Raw genomic sequence first — 20,063 nt, forward strand, 5'->3', positions numbered from 1 at the left:
AAAATTCAAAAAAAAATTAGAAAATCATAAAAATCAAAAATATTTTGTGTTTCTTGTTTGAATCTTGTGTTAATTTTTAAGTTTGGTGTCAATTGCATACTTTTAAAATTTTTCTTGCATTTTTTCGAAAATCCCATGCATTCATAGTGTTCTTCATGATCTTCAAGTTGTTCTTGACAAGTCTTCTTGTTTGATCTTGATGATTTCTTGTTTTGTATCTTTTCTTGTTTTTCATGTGCATTTTTGCATTCATATTTTCCATGCATTAAAGATTTCTAAGTTTGGTGTCTTGCATGTTTTCTTTGCATCAAAAAATTTTTCAAAAATATGTTCTTGATGTTCATCATGATCTTCAAAGTGTTCTTGGTGTTCATCTTGACATTCATAGCATTCTTGCATGCATCTTGAGTTTTGATCCAAAATTTTCATGTTTTGGGTCATTTTTGTGTTTTTCATTAAAAATTCAAAAATCAAAAAATATCTTTTCCTTATTTCCCTCCAAATTTCGAAATTTTGGGTTGACTTGGTCAAAAAAATTTTAAAATTAGTTGTTTCTTACAAGTCAAGTCAAAATTTCAATTTTAAAAATCTTATCTTTGTAAAATCTTTTTCAAAAATCATATCTTTTTCATTTTCTTTATAAGTTTCGAAAATTTTAAAAATCTTTTTCAAAATATTTTCAAAATCTTTTTCTTATCTTTATATCAAATTTTCGAAAATTAGCTAACAATTAATGTGATTGGTTCAAAAATTTGAAGTTTGTTACTTTCTTGTTAAGAAAGGTTCAATCTTTAAAGTTCTAGAATCTTATCTTGTAGTTTCTTGTTAGTTAAGTCTTTTTAAAAATTAAATCTTTTTCAAAATATCTTTTTCTTAAAACTTTTATTTTATCTTTGATGACAAGTCATCTTAGCCTAGTTTCACTAGTCTTTTTCTTTTGTTTTCACTTGAATTATGCACTTTCTTGAGCCATAAGCAAGCCAATTGGGTAGATTTTCATGCTTCCTTTGATTTAATCAACCATATGTGAATTAATGCAAATTCATGAGGTTTTATGCTATAATTGTTGCATATTATGATAGATTGAATATCTCATGATTTTGAGCATAGCTTTGATGTGTTTGGTTGATTTATGATAGGTGAAGAAAGCTTGGAGAAAAGTGGAAGAAAGAAGGAACGGCTAGAAGCAAAGAGGGAGCAATGAAACAAGTGAAATTGAACCAAGAAACATAAAGTTGGAGTTGAAGTTAGCCCCCAAACTTTGGCACAAACTTTTGGTGCAAAGTTAGCCTCAAAGTTTGCCCCCAAACTTGAAGGCTAACTTGAGAAGTTGAAATTTCTTCCCTGGGCACTCAAAGTTTGCGCCAACGTTAGCCCCCAAACTTGGAGGCTAACGTTGGCATGTTGATTCCTCCCAGGATAGCCAAAGTTTGCGCTCAAGTTTGCCCCCAAACTTGGAGGCCAACTTTGGCATGTCAATTTCTCACCCAGGGTAACCAAAGTTTGCGCTCAAGTTTGCCCCCAAACTTGGAGGCCAACTTTGGCGCCAATTGTATTTAAGGAAAGGCCAAAGTTTGCGCTGAAGTTTGCCCCCAAACTTGAAGGCCAACTTTGGCACCAGAAAAATTGAATTGCTGATATGAAAAGTTGGCCTCAAAGTTTGACCCCAAACTTCAACTCAAACTTTGAATCCAACTTGGCAAAAATTCAAATCCGGTTCACATGGTTCACTTGGGTTTCTCTTCAAACTTCAAGAGCAATTAACCAAGGCCTCTTTCAACCCAATTTCACCAAATCAAAAGCCCATCCAAATCCTAAAATCCAAGAATAGAAAGTGTATAAATAGGAGTTAGTTTGATGTAATTAGGACCTTTACTTTTAGCTTTGAATTTTTACTTTTATTTTGGGAGCTTTTGAATACTTTCTGGGTGACTGAACCGAGAATTCTGAGAATTGGGGAGGGAATTGATCTCTCTTCTCCCTCGTTCTTGCCTTAGCAATTCTAATCTTCTTGTTTTGAGTTTTGGGTGTGAAGAGTTGAGGAAATTCTGTCTCAACCTCCATTCAAAATCTCTTCAATTTCGTTTCTGCATAATCAAGTTGAATTTCATTTTCTCTACTGCTTCTTCTTCTAATTCTTGTCAATTGCTTTGTTAACTTGGATCTAGGAAGGCAAATAGAGATCTAGGCTCTGCTACCTAGTCTCTTGAGACCTGAGACCCAATTTTACTTTTGGTTCTTCTGTGAACCTCTTCTGCACTTTATTTCCTTTCTGTTTGAATGCTTACTACTTCTGATTAAATTTTTGCTCTCTTAATTATTGCAATTTACTTTCTCTCTGTTTAGATTCTGCAATCCCAGTCCTCAAACCCCTTTTATATTCAAGCCATTTATCTTTCTTGCCGTTTAAGTTACTGTAATTTACATTTCTTGCACTTTAAGTTTCAGTCATTTACTTTCTTGTTCTTTAAGATTCAGTCCATTTTACCTTCCTGTTCTTTAATTTACTGCAATTTGCCCTTCCCCCTTTACATTTACTGTCATTTACTTCCTGTTAAACACAAATCTCTCAACCAATACTTGATTCGCTTGACTAAACCAACCACTAAACTAAAATTGCTCAATCCTTCAATCCCTGTCGGATCGACCTCACTCATGTGAGTTATTATTACTTGATGCGACCCGGTACACTTGCCGGTGAGTTTTGTGTTGGATCGTTTTCCACACATCAAGTTTTTGGCGCCGTTGCCGGGGATTGAAATAGATTGACAATGATTAAGTGAAGTGGAGGTCTAGATTAAGCACTTTTTCTTTTCTGTTATTCTAATTCTTACTAACACACTAACTGTTTGAATTTTTGCTTAAACTAACCAAAACCTCATTCTAGTAATAGATTGGAGTTTTATTAATTTTCTGGGTCTGTGTGTTTATTGTTGTGTGTTTGTATGTCAGGTATAGGAAGATCTTCCCCTATCATCTCTGAAATTGATCAAAGAACCCTTCGGAGGATAAGAAGAGCCGAAAGAGGGAAGAACATTGTTGGAGAAAAAGAAGAATCTGAGGAGGAATTCCAAGATATGGAAGGAGATACCAATCAACCAGGAGGAGGAGCCAACAATGACCAACAGAGAAGAGTCTTGGCTTCATACACATTTGCAAATGCTAGGCATTGTGGGAGTAGCATTCTTCCTCCCAATGTCAATGCAAACAACTTTGAACTCAAGCCACAACTCATCACTCTGGTTCAAAACAATTGTTCTTTTGGAGGAGGTCCTTTGGAGGATCCAAATCAACATTTGTCTACCTTCTTGAGAATCTGTGACACAGTGAAAACAAATGGTGTACCTCCTGATAGCTATAAGTTGCTACTCTTCCCATTCTCTCTCAGAGATAAAGCCACTCAATGGCTAGAAACCTTTCCAAAAGAAAGCATCAACACTTGGGATGACTTGGTGAGCAAGTTTCTTGCCAAATTCTACCCCCCTCAAAGAGTTCTAAGGTTGAAGACAGAGGTTCAAACATTCACTCAATTGGAGGCCGAGAGCTTATATGAAGCATGGGAAAGATATAAGGCTCTATTGAGGAAATGTCCCCCAGAAATGTTTACTGAATGGGATAAGTTGCAAAACTTCTATGAAGGACTCACTCTTAAAGCTCAAGAAGCTCTTGATCACTCTGCAGGAGGATTCTTGCAACTCATGAAGACCACAGAGGAAGCTCGAAACCTCATTGATATGGTGGCCAACAACCAATATTTCTTTGCTCACCAAAGACAACGCCAACCATCACAGAGAAGAGGAGTAATGGAGTTGGAAGGAGTTGATTCTATTCTGGCTCAGAACAAGATGATGCAGCAGCAGATTCAACAACAATTTGAGCAAATGGCCAAAAGGATTGATGGCTTGCAAGTGGCAGCAGTGAGCACCACAAGCCAATCTCCAACTACTTGGGTGCAAAGTGAAGAAACACAAGAAGAGCAACAGCAAGAGCAAGTTCAATACATGCACAACCAAAATCCTGGAACAAATGAAGTCTATGGTGATACTTACAATCCATCTTGGAAGAACCATCCCAACCTCAGATGGGGAGACAACCATAATCAAAACCAACAACCATGGCAAAGAAACACAGGCCAGAACAATTGGAAAAACACAAACCATAACCCCCAGCCAAACACTAACCAAAATACATACAGAAAACCACAAAACAACTACCCAAATTCTAACCAATACCCACCAATAACCAACCAACTAACCAAAACACTTATCATCATCCATCAGCAACCCAAAATCAACCCATCTCACAAGACTCACAAAGGATCACCAATCTAGAGCTGCTCATGGAGAAACTAATGAAGAACCAAGAATTGACAACCAAGAATCAAGAAGCCTCCATGAAGAACCTAGAGAGGCAGATTGGACAAATCTCCAAGAAGATTTCTGTTGAAAAACCATCAAGTTCACTACCTAGTGACACCATTCCTAACCCAAAGGAAGAATGCAAGGTCGTGCAACTAAGAAGTGGAAAAGTGTTAACAGATGGTAACCAAGGAGCAACAAAGAAGCTTATGGAGAATGACACTGAGCCAACAAAGAATGATGATGCCATCAACAAAGACATGGTAAGCAAGAATGCTCCAGAAAAACTCACAGAGGAAGACAACAAACCACAGAATTTGAAGAAAGGAAAGAAGATCTTGGAGGAACCAGTTCCAAAACAACATCAAGTGGAGAAGAGCTCAACACCACCATTGCCTTATCCACAGAGATTTCACAAGGAAACAAAGGATCAGCACTTCCACAAATTTCTTGAGATTTTCAAGAAGCTAGAGATTAACATACCTTTGGCAGAGGCTTTGGAGCAAATGCCCCTGTATGCCAAATTTCTAAAGGAGCTCATCAACAAGAAAAGAGACTGGAATGAGAAGGAAACGGTGATGCTTAGCGAGGAATGCAGTGCACTCATTAAAAAGGGACTCCCTCCCAAGCTTGAAGACCCTGGAGGTTTCTTCTTACCATGCACTATTGGAAACCTGTTCATTAACAAGGGGATGTGCGATCTAGGAGCAAGCATAAATCTAATCCCATATTCTCTAGTGAAAAAGCTTGGCATAAAGGAGGTGAAACCAACAGAGATGTCTTTGGAATTGGTGGACCAATCAATAGTATATCCTAAAGGGCTGATTGAGAACCTCTTAGTTAAGGTTGACAAGTTTATCTATCCAGCAGATTTTGTAATCCTGGATTCTTCAGAACATGGAAATGACTCCATAATACTTGGTCGACCATTCTTGGCCACTGCTAGAGCCATTGTGGACATAGAGCAAGGAGAGTTAACCCTCAGGATGCATGAGGAGAGCATCATCCTGAAAGTCTTCCTAGAATTACAAAGGGATGAAGAAACAAGCAAAATGAGTGATGATCTACTTCCAAAGCAATCAACTGAAAAGGAAGTGGAACAGAAAAACAAACAGATGCAAGAAGAAAAAGGGATTCACAAGGAAGCAGGGGTGATCAGCAAAAAGGAAGGCATCACAACTCAAGTAACTGTCAAGAAAGGAAGATCAACAAGCAAGAAAAAGATGAAGAATAAGAAAAAGGCTCACAAAGGGTGGAAGAACAAGAAAATCCCAACTGAAGGATTTTCTAAAGGTGATAAGGTGCAACTAGTATATCAACAGCTGGGGTCAAATCAACAAACTGAGGATTACTACATTGTCAGCAACATACTCTCACTGGAGCATGCTGAAATTGAACACCAGAAAACAAAGAAGAGAATCACAGTCAGGGGAGACAAATTAAGGCTCTACAAGCACCAACCACCATAAAAGAAAGCTTCAATGTCAAGCTAATGACAATAAAAGAGCGCTCCATGGGAGGCAACCCATGATTTAAAATTCATGTCATTTTAAATTCAATAAGTTATGATCATTCGAGCATGAACTCCTTTTCCTTTCATGAACAGGTCCATTAACTGCATGCATCATCTAAAGTCGGTATGCTTTCAAGCAATATTACAAAAATTCCGTTCTACATACTTAAAATGCCTTGATAAAGCATATAGCCAAACACTAAGTTTGGTGTTCACATAACTTCATGAAAGTTAGGAATTCATGCATCAATAATCATACAATTGTTATTTTCCAAAATCTCATAAATAGACAAATTCTTTTTCGGTAATGAAGGCATCAATTGTGAGGGACCCTTTGTCAAGAAACAAGTTTGGTGTTCATCAAGCTTTGATGCACCAATTTGGAGACACAATTGATCCTTCATGAAAAAAAAAGAAAGAGAGAAAAAGAAAGTGTAACAAAAACAATTCTTATGAACATGTGACATTTGAATTGCACTAATTGGAGGAAGAGACTTATTTCCTTTTTATACATGACCAAACATTAAGTTTGGTGTCCTCCTAAGAGAGTGTCACGGTTCAAATAATTGTTTTGTTATAAAAAGAGCAACTCTAGCCACGGTTGGATAAGCTAATGTGTGTTGTCTTGTTGTGATGATTAGGTAGTCAAAGAATCTTCAATGAAAGAGACAAGACAAAGGAAAGCATAGCATGAGGACAAAATATCATCACATCAAAAAGAGAATCTGCCATTCCTCAGAAGATGGTCACGGCAAAGGCAAGGCAAGGAGCATATTTTGTCTTCATTCATCCTTACATACATACCTTTGATTCCCATAAGTCCAATTGCATCCTAGCCCTTCATTGCTTATTTAAAAAGCTCACCACCTTTAAGCCATGCACATAACCGAATCCTTGTAGCTTTGAAACCTCAATCCTTTCATCCTTCATCATAAGCTCAGTACAACACTTCTTTCCAACAATCTAAACCTCCCTTCATCAATTCTTACCCCAACCAATTCGTTCTCACCTCTTTGTGCTTCAAACTCATATCAAACTCTCTAACACTCTTCACACTCCCTCTAACCTAACAAAACTCCACCAACTAAGTGATCATGGCCTCCTCCTCAAGAACCAAACGAAGAAAAGGTAAAGAACCCATGGTGGAGGAGAACACCCGTGAATATGACCGAGGGAGATTCAAGTCTTGGGACCATCAAGTGCAAATGGAATGGATGAACAAGAAAAATTTTTTTCCTGAAATTCCATTCTTATTGCCAGATGATGAATGCCAAGAAATGAAGGACAAAATTCGAAAGAGGAGGTGGGAGGAACTTGTATCACCAGCCACCCGAGTCAATGCCAATATCATAAGAGAGTTCTATGCAAATGTCCCCAGGATTGACATGCGTGAACCCCCAACGTACAAGAGCTATGTGCGGGGAGTGGAAGTAGACTTTAGCTCGGATGCAATCAAGAAAGTCATGGGACTAAAGTCAATCCGCTTTGATGAACCAGGATACTTCCAAAGGTTGAATGAAGATCAAGATTATGATGAGATTGCTAGAGACATTTGCGTGGAAGGCTCAGAGTGGGAAGGGGATAGCAAGAATAAATATAAGTATTTGAAGAGATATAACCTCACCCCGGAAGCGAAATGATGGTATGAGTTGATAAAAAGATCAATCCTGGGCACAGTGAACACTTCAGAAGTCAACAGAGAGAGAGCTGTGATGTTACATTGCATCATTGTGGGAGGAGAGATCAAAGTTCATGAGATCCTTGCAAAAGATATCCAACGAGTTGCTGAGAAAAATGCGGCCGGGTCTTGGTTGTACTACCCAAGTACCATTTGGAGGTTGTGTGTGAAGGCTAAAGTACCAATGGAAGATGAGAATCCAAAGTGGATAAACCCAGGCCTGCCCATAACCATTGAAAGAATGACAATGACTCCCGAAACACATCCCGGCCGAAGATCACATGGAAGAAGGCAAAGAGAAGAATCAATGGAAGAAGATGAACTACACCTAGAAGAAGAACCACAAGAGGAGGAGGAACAGCCGCACTTTTTCCCACATGGCAATATGGATATGACTCAAATGCAAGAAGCAATTGGAAGACTGTCACACCAATACACAAGAGTTCAAGAGAGGCAAGAAGAGTACCATTCACAATACTTGAAGCATCAGCAAGAACAAAGAGAATGGCAGCTGAAAATGATGAACCAACAAAATGAGTTTGAATCAAAGTTCATTGAAATGCAAGAGGAGCATGCCTTTCAATCTCATGAGGCATTTGGGAAGATAACACAAATGCAGGCCGAAACCATGAGGGCTCTCAATGAGTTTACAGCCCTCCAAGATGCAAGATATGAAGTCCAAGCCGATTACAACATTAATAGTCAAATCAAGCTGAACTATATTGGAGAACATCTGAACACCATGGATCCAGCATTCCCAACATTTGAAGAGTTCTTCAAAAAGAAAAGTGAAATAGAAGTAAACAAAGCCATGATGCTTGAAGATAGAGTAGAGGAGACGATGAACAAAGCTGGGTTTTGGCGGGGTCAACAGACAACAAACATGGACACAGGGAACACCAATAACCAAGTATACGAAAGAAGAAAGAAGAAGCATGACAAATAAAAGGTGGACTTGCTCCTTATTCATCACTACAAAGAAAAAGCATGCATTCTGTCTGTTTGAAGTGTCCTTGCATCTTTAAGTTGTCGTTTTAATAGTCTTTGCATTATCTTAAAATAAGTAAGCTAGTTTAAGTTTGTGCTTGTGTGTTTACTTTCACTTAACTAAGAGCATGTTCTGTCCCTTGCATCTTTAATTCAATAAAAGAAATGTTTGAATGTGAAGTGAGATAGTTCTCTGTTGGAAAGAAGTAGAATAATAGTAAGTGGTGGTATGTGTGTGAGTGTATAAAAACTCACTTTTAGTGAATAAGTGAACTAGAATGTCTCATTCTAAGTGTAGAGTGGCTTACTGTCTATGAATCTCAATAAGAAAATCCTTGGTTCAAAAGAAAAACAAAAAGAAAGAAAGAAAAGAGGTAGCGAAAAGATGGCAGAACCAAAGAAAACAAAAAAAGGAAACAAAGCTGGACACCAATAGCTTGAACCTTGAAAATATATGCCTGTGGTGTCTGTGTATTAGGATCTGCTTGGACTATTAAGCTCTTTGGAGTGCTTCAACACTCGGTGACTTGGATTAACTAATCCGGGATCATCAGTTGAAAATCCACTATCAAGAGCAACCTAACTACAAGGCATTTAGTAACCAAAGAGGTGCTGGGCATCAATGTTTAAAAGGAAAGGTGAGCCAAGTGTCCATGGTGAATAATGTGTCAAGTATACAGAAAAGAAAATGATCTTGCTACACATGACACTCAAATAAAGCTTTGAACAAAGTAATAGCCAAGGATAAGGGAATAATGAGAAGTCATAGCAATAGGTTACTTGAAGCTTGAAGGAGACTTTCTAGGCCTAAGAATCAATGAGGAGTGAGTATTGCATATCCACACAAAATCCCATGAACTACCAATAACATTCTGCTAGCATGAACATCCTCTTCCATTTCATTCTTTCTTCTTAATAATTCATTTCTTGCTTGGGGACAAGCAAGCTTTAAGTTTGGTGTTGTGATGACAAGTCATCTTAGCCTAGTTTCACTAGTCTTTTTCTTTTGTTTTCACTTGAATTATGCACTTTCTTGAGCCATAAGCAAGCCAATTGGGTAGATTTTCATGCTTCCTTTGATTTAATCAACCATATGTGAATTAATGCAAATTCATGAGGTTTTATGCTATAATTGTTGCATATTATGATAGATTGAATATCTCATGATTTTGAGCATAGCTTTGATGTGTTTGGTTGATTTATGATAGGTGAAGAAAGCTTGGAGAAAAGTGGAAGAAAGAAGGAACGGCTAGAAGCAAAGAGGGAGCAATGAAACAAGTGAAATTGAACCAAGAAACATAAAGTTGGAGTTGAAGTTAGCCCCCAAACTTTGGCACAAACTTTTGGTGCAAAGTTAGCCTCAAAGTTTGCCCCCAAACTTGAAGGCTAACTTGAGAAGTTGAAATTTCTTCCCTGGGCACTCAAAGTTTGCGCCAACGTTAGCCCCCAAACTTGGAGGCTAACGTTGGCATGTTGATTCCTCCCAGGATAGCCAAAGTTTGCGCTCAAGTTTGCCCCCAAACTTGGAGGCCAACTTTGGCATGTCAATTTCTCACCCAGGGTAACCAAAGTTTGCGCTCAAGTTTGCCCCCAAACTTGGAGGCCAACTTTGGCGCCAATTGTATTTAAGGAAAGGCCAAAGTTTGCGCTGAAGTTTGCCCCCAAACTTGAAGGCCAACTTTGGCACCAGAAAAATTGAATTGCTGATATGAAAAGATGGCCTCAAAGTTTGACCCCAAACTTCAACTCAAACTTTGAATCCAACTTGGCAAAAATTCAAATCCGGTTCACATGGTTCACTTGGGTTTCTCTTCAAACTTCAAGAGCAATTAACCAAGGCCTCTTTCAACCCAATTTCACCAAATCAAAAGCCCATCCAAATCCCAAAATCCAAGAATAGAAAGTGTATAAATAGGAGTTAGTTTGATGTAATTAGGACCTTTACTTTTAGCTTTGAATTTTTACTTTTATTTTGGGAGCTTTTGAATACTTTCTGGGTGACTGAACCGAGAATTCTGAGAATTGGGGAGGGAATTGATCTCTCTTCTCCTTCGTTCTTGCCTTAGCAATTCTAATCTTCTTGTTTTGAGTTTTGGGTGTGAAGAGTTGAGGAAATTCTGTCTCAACCTCCATTCAAAATCTCTTCAATTTCGTTTCTGCATAATCAAGTTGAATTTCATTTTCTCTACTGCTTCTTCTTCTAATTCTTGTCAATTGCTTTGTTAACTTGGATCTAGGAAGGCAAATAGAGATCTAGGCTCTGCTACCTAGTCTCTTGAGACCTGAGACCCAATTTTACTTTTGGTTCTTCTGTGAACCTCTTCTGCACTTTATTTCCTTTCTGTTTGAATGCTTACTACTTCTGATTAAATTTTTGCTCTCTTAATTATTGCAATTTACTTTCTCTCTGTTTAGATTCTGCAATCCCAGTCCTCAAACCCCTTTTATATTCAAGCCATTTATCTTTCTTGCCGTTTAAGTTACTGTAATTTACATTTCTTGCACTTTAAGTTTCAGTCATTTACTTTCTTGTTCTTTAAGATTCAGTCCATTTTACCTTCCTGTTCTTTAATTTACTGCAATTTGCCCTTCCCCCTTTACATTTACTGTCATTTACTTCCTGTTAAACACAAATCTCTCAACCAATACTTGATTCGCTTGACTAAACCAACCACTAAACTAAAATTGCTCAATCCTTCAATCCCTGTGGGATCGACCTCACTCATGTGAGTTATTATTACTTGATGCGACCCGGTACACTTGCCAGTGAGTTTTGTGTTGGATCGTTTTCCACACATCAATCTTTATCTTATCTTTTTCAAAAATTTTATCTTTCTCAAAATTTGATTTCAAAATATCTTAACTAACTTCCTATCTTCTTATCTTTTTCAAAATTTGATTTCAAATTTTTTTTTCCAATCAACTAACTAACTTGTTGTTTGTTTCTTATCTTTTTCAAAATCACCTAACCACTTTTCCCTCTCTAAGTTTCGAAAATATCTCTCTTTTTCAAAAATTCTTTTTAATTAATTGTTTTATGTTTAAATTTTAATTATAATTTATTTCTAATTTTCGAAAACCACTAACCCTTTTTCAAAATTATTTTCGAAATCTCTCTTCTCTTTTCTTCTTCTATTTAATTATTTAATTACTAACACTTCTCTTCACTTCTCTTCATCCAAAAATCCGAACCTCCTTCTTCATTCTTCTACCCCTTTCTTTTTCTACTAACATAAAGGAATCTCTATACTGTGACATAGAGGATTCCTTTTTCTTTTCTTGTTTTCTTCTTTTTCATATGAGCAGGAACAGGGATAAAGGCACTCTTGTTGAAATTGATCCAGAACCTGAAAGGACTCTGAAGAGAAAATTAAGAGAAGCTAAAATACAACAATCCAGAAACAACCTTTCAGAAATTTTCGAACAAGAGAAGGAGATGGCAGCCGAAAATAATAATAATAATGCAAGGAGAATGCTTGGTGACTTCACAAAGCCAACGTCCAAATTTGATGAAAGAAGCATCTCCATTCCTGCCATTGGAGCCAATAACTTTGAGCTGAAACCTCAGCTAGTTGCTTTAATGCAACAAAACTACAAGTTTTATGGACTTCCATCTGAAGATCCTTACCAGTTTTTAACTGAGTTCTTGCAGATCTGTGAGACTGTAAAGACGAATGGAGTTGATCCTGAGGTCTACAGACTCATGCTTTTCCCTTTTGTTGTAAGAGACAGAGCTAGAATCTGGTTGGATTCACAACCTAAGGATAGCCTGGACTCCTGGGATAAGCTGGTCACTGCCTTCTTAGATAAATTCTTTCTTCCTCAAAAGCTGAGCAAGCTGAGAGTGGATGTTCAAACCTTCAAACAAAAAGATGGTGAATCCCTCTATGAAGCTTGGGAAAGATACAAGCAGCTGACCAAGAGATGTCCATCTGACATGTTTTCAGAATGGACCATATTAGACATATTCTATTATGGTCTCTCTGAATTTTCGAAAATGTCATTGGATCACTCTGCAGGTGGATCTATTCACCTGAAGAAAACGCCTGAAGAGGCCCAAGAGCTCATTGACATGGTTGCAAATAACCAGTTCATGTACACCTCTGAGAGGAATTCCGTGAACAATGGGATACCTCAGAAAAAAGGAGTTCTTGAAATTGATACTCTGAATGCCATATTGGCTCAGAACAAAGTGTTGACTCAACAGGTCAACATGATCTCTCAAAATTTGAATGGATTGCAACATGCATCCAACAGTACTAGAGAGGCAGCTTCTAAAGAAGCTTATGATCCTGAGAACCCTGCCATGGCAGAGGTTAATTACATGGGTGAACCTTATGGAAACATCTATAACTCATCATGGAGAAATCATCCAAATTTCTCCTGGAAGGATCAACAAAAGCCTCAACAAGGCTTTAACAATGGTGGACGCAATAGGCTGAACAATAGTAAGCCATATCCATCATCTTCTCAGCAACAGACAGAGAACTCTGAACAAACCAATTCTAATTTAGCCAATATAGTCTCTGATCTGTCAAAGGCCACTTTCAGTTTCATGAATGAAACAAGATCCTCCATTAGAAATCTGGAGGCACAAGTGGGCCAGCTGAGTAAGAAAGTTATTGAAACTCCTCCCAGTATTCTCCCAAGCAATACAGAAGAAAATCCAAAAGGAGAGTGCAAGGCCATTGACATAGTCAATATGGCCGAATGCACAAAGGAGGAGGAGGACGAAAATCCTAGTGAGGAAGACCTCCTGGGACGTTCCTCAAGCAAGAAGGAGTTTCCTATTAAGGATCCTGAGGAATCTGAAGCTCATCTAGAGACCATAGAGATTCCTTTAAATCTCCTTCTGCCATTCATGAGCTCTGAAGAATATTCATCCTCTGAAGAGAACGAAGATGTGACTGGAGAGCAAGTTGCTCAATACTTAGGAGCTATCATGAAACTGAATGCCAAGCTGTTTGGTAATGAGACTTGGGAAAGTGAACCTCCCTTGCTCATTAGTGAACTAGATACCTGGATTCAGAAAACTCTACCTCAAAAGAAACAAGATCCTGGCAAGTTCTTAATACCTTGCACCATTGGCACCATGAGCTTTGAAAAAGCTATATGTGATCTTGGGTCAGGGATAAATCTTATGCTACTCTCTGTAATGGAGAAGCTGGGAATCATTGAGGTACAACCTGCCTTGTTCTCATTACAATTGGCAGATAAGTCCATAAGACAAGCTTATGGAATAGTGGAGGACGTGCTAGTAAGGGTTGAAGGCCTTTACATCCCTACTGATTTCATAATCCTAGACACTAGGAAGGAAGATGATGAATGCATCATCCTAGGAAGACCTTTCCTAGCCACAGCAGGAGCTGTGATAGATGTCAACAGAGGTGAGTTAGTCCTTCAATTGAATGGGGACTACCTTGTGTTTCAGGCACATGGCCATCCCTCTGTGACAAAAGAGAGTAAGCATGAAGAGCTTCTCTCAGTTCAGAGTCAAGAAGAGCCCACACAGTCAAACTCTAAGTTTGGTGTTGTGAGGCCACAACCAAACTCTAAGTTTGGTGTTCAAACCCCATATCCAAACTCTAAGTTTGGTGTTGGGACTACACACTAAATTGACCTGATCACCATGTGGCTCCATGAGAGCCACTGTCAAGCTATTGACATTAAAGAAGCGCTTGTTGGGAGGCAACCCAATTTTATTTATCTAATTTTATTTTATTTTGTTTCTTGGTTATTTTTGTGTTTTATTAGGTACATGATCATGAGGAGTCACGAAAAAAATCAAAAAAATTAAAAACAGAGTCAAAAACAGAAGAAAAAAAAAATTTCACCCTGGAGGCAGCGCAGACTGGCGTTCAACGCCAGTAAGGTGCATCTGGCCGGCGTTCAACGCCAGAACAGAGCACCATTCTGGCGCTGAACGCCCAAAACAAGCAACAACCTGGCGTTAAACGCCAGGATGGTGCACAGAGAGGACAAACTGGCGCTGAACGCCAGAAACAAGCATGAAATTGGTGTTCAATGCCAGAAACATGCATTACATGGGTGTTGAACGCCCAGAACATGCACCAATGGGCGTCTGAATGCCAGAATGATGCATGAAGGCATTTTACATGCCTATATGGTGAAGGAATGGTATTTGTTTTCACCTCAGGATCTGTGGACCCCACAGGATCCCCACCTACCACATTCCCACCTTACCTTTTAATCCTAATCACACTCTCTTAATCCAAATCTCATTTCACTCTTCCCCATATCACACTTCCCAAAAACCTTCACCAATCACCTCAAATCCTCTTCCCAATTACCCCATTCACCATTCACATCAACCTCCCCTTCCCCATAAACCCCACCTACCCTCATAAAATTCAAATTCAATTTCCCACCCATTCCCACCCAAAATGGCCGAACTCCCAACCTCCCTCTCCCTATAAATAACCTTCCATTCTTCTTCATTTTCACACAACACAAACCCCTTCTTCTCCCATATAGCCGAACCTACTTCTCTCCCTCTCTCCCATATTCTCTTCTTCTTCTTCTACTATTCTTTTCTTTCTTGCTCGAGGACGAGCAAATTTTAAGTTTGGTGTGGTAAAAGCATAAGCTTTTTTTTTGTTTTTCCATTACCAATGGCACCTAAGGCCGGAGTTTCCTCAAGAAAAGGGAAAGGGAAAGCAAAAGCTTCCACCTCTGAGTCATGGGAGATGGAAAGATTCATCTCCAAGAGCCATCAAGACCACTTCTATGATGTTGTGGCAAAGAAGAAGGTGATCCCTGAGGTCCCTTTCAAGCTCAAAAAGAATGAGTATCCGGAAATCCGACATGAAATCCAAAGAAGAGGTTGGGAAGTCATAACCAACCCCATGCAACAAGTTGGAATATTGATGGTTCAAGAGTTCTATGCTAATGCATGGATCACTAGGAACCATGATCAAAGTATGAACCCGAATCCAAAGAACTATCTCACAATGGTTCGGGGGAAATACTTAGATTTCAGTCCGGAAAATGTGAGGTTGGCGTTTCACTTACCCATGATGCAAGGTGATGAACGCCCCTACACAAGAAGGGTCAACTTTAATCAAAGGTTGGACCAAGTCCTAATGGACATTTGTGTGGAAGGCGCCCAATGGAGAATAGACTCCAAAGGCAAGCCAGTCCAACTAAGAAGACTGGACCTCAAGCCTGTAGCTAGAGGATGGTTGGAGTTCATCCAAAGATCCATCATCCCTACAAGCAACCGATCTGAAGTTACTGTGGATCGGGCCATCATGATTCATAGCATCATGATTGGAGAAGAAGTAGAAGTTCATGAAGTCATCTCCAATGAACTCTACAAAATAGCCGACAAGCCTTCACACATGGCACGGCTAGCCTTCCCCCACCTTATATGCCATCTATGTTACTCAGCTGGAGTCATCATAGATGGAGATGTCTCCATTGAAGAAGACAAGCCCATCACCAAGAAAAGGATGGAGCAAACAAGAGAAGTTCCTCACGGCCCTCAAGAAGAACATGAGGAAGTTCATCATCAACAAATGCCTCAAGGAATGCACTTTCCTCCCAACAACTATTGGGAGCAACTCAACACCTCCTTAGAAGATTTGCGCCATAATGTTGAACAACTAAGGGTGGAACATCATGAACACTCCATCATTCTCCAAGAAATAAGAGAAGATCAAAGAGCAATGAGGGAGGAACAACAAAGGCAAGGAAGGGACATAGAAGAGCTTAAGAACATCATTGGTCCTTCAAGAAGAAGACGCCACTAAAGGTGGATTCATTCCTTGTTCTTTATTTCTTTCTGTTTTCGGTTTTTAATTATTGTGTTTATCTATGTTTTGTATCTTTATTTCATGATCATTAGTATGTAACCATGCCTTAAAGCTATGAATAAATTCCATTAATCCTTCACCTCTCTTAAAAGAAAAATGTTTTAATTCAAAAGAACAAGAAGTACATGAATTTCGAATTTATCCTTGAATTTAGTTTAATTATATTGATGTGGTGACAATACTTTTTGTTTTCTGAATGAATGCTTGAACAGTGCATATGTCTTTTGATCTTGTTGTTTATGAGTGTTAAAATTGTTGGCTCTTGAAAGAATGATGAACAAAGAGAAATGTTATTGATGATCTGAAAAATCATGAAATTGATTCTTGAAGCAAGAAAAAGCAGTGAAAAAGAAAGCTTGCGAAAAAAAAAATGGCGAAAAAAAAAAGAGAAAGGAGCAGTAGAAAAAGCCAATAGCCCTTAAAACCAAAAGGCAAGGGGAAAAAAGGATCCAAGGCTTTGAGCATCAATGGATAGGAGGGCCTAAGGAAATTAAATCCAGGCCTAAGCGGCTAAATCAAGCTGTCCCTAACCATGTGCTTGTGTCATGAAGGTCCAAGTGAAAAGCTTGAGACTAAGTGGTTAAAGTCGTGATCCAAGGCAAAAGAGTGTGCTTAAGAGCTCTGGACACCACTAACTGGGGACTTTAGCAAAGCTAAGTCACAATCTGAAAAGGTTCACCCAGTTATGTGTCTGTGGCATTTATGTATCCGGTGGTAATACTGGAAAACAAAGTGCTTAGGGCCACGGCCAAGACTCATAAGTAGCTGTGTTCAAGAATCAACATGCTTAACTAAGAAAGTCAATAACACTATCCCAAATTCTAAGTTCCCCAGAGACGCCAATCCCTCTAAACTACAAAGGAAAAAGTGAGATGCCAAAACTGTTCAGAAGCAAAAAGCTACAAGTCCCGCTCATCTAATTATAATTAATATTCATTGATATTCTGGAATTTATAGTATATTCTCTTCTTTTTATCCTAATCGATTTTCAGTTGCTTGGGGACAAGCAACAATTTAAGTTTGGTGTTGTGATGAGCGGATAATTTATACGCTTTTTGGCATTGTTTTTAAGTAGTTTTCAGCAAGTTCAAGCTACTTTTAGGGATGTTTTCATTAGTTTTTATGTTAAATTCACATTTCTGGACTTTACTATGAGTTTGTGTGTTTTTCTGTGATTTCAGGTAATTTCTGGCTGAAATTGAGGGACTTGAGCAAAACTCTGAAAAAGGCTGACAAAAGGACTGCTGATGCTGTTGGATTCTGACCTCCCTGCACTCAAAATGGATTTTCTGGAGCTACAGAACTCCAAATGGCGCGCTCTCAACGGCGTTGGAAAGTAGACATCCAGGGCTTTCCAGCAATATATAATAGTCCATACTTTATTCGGAAATTGACGACGTAACTTGGCGTTGAACGCCAAGTACATGCTGCTATCTGGAGTTAAACGCCAGAAAAACGTCATGATCCGGAGTTGAACGCCCAAAACACGTCATAACTCGGAGTTCAACTCCAAGAGAAGCCTCAGCTCGTGGATAGATCAAGCTCAGCCCAAGCACACACCAAGTGGGCCCCGGAAGTGGATTTATGCATCAATTACTTACTCATGTAAACCCTAGTAGCTAGTCTAGTATATATAGGACATTTATCTATTGTATTAGACATCTTTTGACAGTTTAATCTCTTTGAATATTCGGTCACTTGATCATGGAGAGGGCTGGCCATTCGGCCATGCCTGAACCTCTTTCACTTATGTATTTTCAACGGTGGAGTTTCTGCACACCATAGATTAAGGGTGTGGAGCTCTGCTGTACCTCAAGTATTAATGAAATTCTATTTTTTTTATTCAATTCCTCTTTTATTCTTATTCCAAGATATTCATTCGTACCCAAGAACATGATGAATGTGATGAGTTAGATAACCCTCATTATCATTCTCACTTATGAACGCGCGTGATTGACAACCACTTCCGTTCTACATGCAACCGAGCTTGAATGCGTATCTCTTAGATTCCCCAACAGAATCTTCGTGGTATAAGCTAGATAGATGGCGGCATTTATGAGGATCCGGAAAGTCTCACCTTGTCTGTGGTATTCCGAGTAGGATTCCGGTAATGAATGACTGTGACGTGCTTCAAACTTGCAAGTGCTGGGCGTTAGTGACAGACGCAAAAGAATCAAGGGATTCTATTCCAGTAGGCGCGGGAACCAACCAGTGATTAGCCGTACTGTGACAGAGTGCGTGAGCATTAGTTTTCACTGCGAGGATGGGATGTAGCCATCAACCATGGGTGATGCCTCCAGATGATTAGCCGTGCGAGTGACAGCCGCATAGGATCATTTTCCCGAGAGGATTGAAAGTAGCCACCGCTGATGGTGAACCCCTATACAAAGCTTGCCATGGAAAGGAGTAAGAAGAATTGAGTTGAAGCAATAGGAGAACAGGCGTCCTTGGGCCATACAGCATCTCCATTCACTTATCTGAAATTCCTACCAATGAATCTGCATAAGTATTCTATCCCTTTTATTATTTCTTCTTTTTATTATTAATTTTCAAAACCATAAACAATTTTAATCTGCCTAACTGAGATTTACAAGGTGACCATAGCTTGCTTCATACCAACAATCTCTGTGGATTCGACCCTTACTCACGTAAGGTTTATTACTTGGACGACCCAGTACACTTGCTGGTTAGTTGAACGGAGTTGTGAATTTAACCAAGAGACACAATAGTTTTTGTGTACATACCAAAGAGCCAATATTATTGATCACAATTTCGTCCACCAGTTGACCCTGAGGTCTACAGACTTATGCTATTCCCTTTTGCTGTAAGAGACAGAGCTAGGACATGGTTGGACTCACAACCTAAAGAAAGCCTGGACTCATGGGAAAAGCTAGTCAATGCCTTCTTGGCAAAGTTCTTTCCACCTCAAAAATTGAGTAAGCTTAGAGTGGAAGTCCAAACCTTCAGACAGAAGGATGGAGAATCCCTCTATGAAGCTTGGGAAAGATACAAACAATTGATCAGAAAATGTCCTTCTGACATGCTTTCTGAATGGAGCATCATAGGTATTTTCTATGATGGTCTCTCTGAACTATCCAAGATGTCTTTGGATAGCTCTGCTGGAGGATCTCTTCATTTGAAGAAGACGCCTACAGAAGCTCAAGAGCTAATTGAAATGGTTGCAAATAACCAATTCATGTACACTTCTGAAAGGAATCCTGTGAACAATGGGACTAATCAGAAGAAAGGAGTTCTTGAGATTGATGCTCTGAATGCCATTCTGGCTCAGAACAAGATATTGACTCAACAAGTCAATTTGATCTCTCAAAGTCTGTCTGGAATGCAAAATGCACCAAGTAGTACTAATGATGCTTCATCTGAAGAAGAAGCCTATGATCCTGAGAACCCTTCAATGGAAGAGGTGAATTACCTAGGAGAACCCTATGGAAACACCTATAATTCTTCATGGAGAAATCATCCAAATTTCTCATGGAAGAATCAAGAGAGACCTCAACAAGGTTTCAACAACAATATTGGTGGAAGAAACAGGTTTAGCAATGGTAAGCCTTTTCCATCATCTTCTCAGCAACAGACAGAGAATTCTAAGCAGAACCCCTCTGACTTAGCAACTATGGTCTCTGATCTAATCAACACCACTCAAAGTTTCATGACTGAAACAAGGTCCTCCATCA

The 20,063-nt window shown here is 39.0% G+C and overlaps 1 non-coding gene across 1 annotated transcript; it reads right to left on the reverse strand.

The window, feature by feature from the left end:
- Nucleotides 1–19,309: 19,309 nt before the first annotated feature.
- Nucleotides 19,310–19,417, reverse strand: LOC130956253 (small nucleolar RNA R71). The gene has a single exon (XR_009077047.1). It is a non-coding gene; the product is annotated as a small nucleolar RNA R71 (small nucleolar RNA).
- Between the last annotated feature and the right edge of the window lie 646 nt (nt 19,418–20,063).

Source organism: Arachis stenosperma, chromosome 1 (genome assembly GCF_014773155.1).
Source record: "Arachis stenosperma cultivar V10309 chromosome 1, arast.V10309.gnm1.PFL2, whole genome shotgun sequence".
NCBI classification, from domain to species: Eukaryota; Viridiplantae; Streptophyta; class Magnoliopsida; order Fabales; family Fabaceae; genus Arachis; species Arachis stenosperma.